Genomic DNA, 492 nt, shown 5'->3' with positions numbered 1-492 from the left:
GCGAGCGGAGCAGATGCGAAGGTCAGCGCGTCCCGAATTTTGTGCCCCTCGACGTCCCTTGCCGGCCATCAGGACGAGGAGCGGAGGCCAACGAGGAGCGGAGGACATCGAGGAGGGAGGATGCAGCGGATGACAACTAGCGAAGCCCGTACTCAGGTGAATCGCACTCTCGTACTTTGGTGGTTAAAATATATTATCGCGAATTATCGGGCGCTCAGCAATAGAGAATATTCTATCGCTGAGAAGCTATCGTAGTTATAACACAGTATCGCGCTTAGACGGATCAGCTGTGTTTACTTTTAGCGAAGCAGCCGTCGTGAGGAACCCGGCAGGAAAAAACGGGAGAGCCGAGAGAGACAACAGGCGAACTCCCGATGTCAAAAGTGTCTCGAGACTTGAATACCGAAATCTGCCGATTCCCGACTACCGACCACCCCAGGACGAGAGGGGCAGCGACGAGGGAGGATCCACGAGGATACGTGATCCTCCCAG

Source organism: Odontomachus brunneus, unplaced genomic scaffold (genome assembly GCF_010583005.1).
Source record: "Odontomachus brunneus isolate Ranch 3 - 2012 unplaced genomic scaffold, Obru_v1 Obru_scaffold_258, whole genome shotgun sequence".
In the NCBI taxonomy this organism is placed as follows: Eukaryota; Metazoa; Arthropoda; class Insecta; order Hymenoptera; family Formicidae; genus Odontomachus; species Odontomachus brunneus.
The sequence above is the reverse complement of the archived record's forward strand: the minus strand, read 5'-3'. Positions refer to the sequence as shown.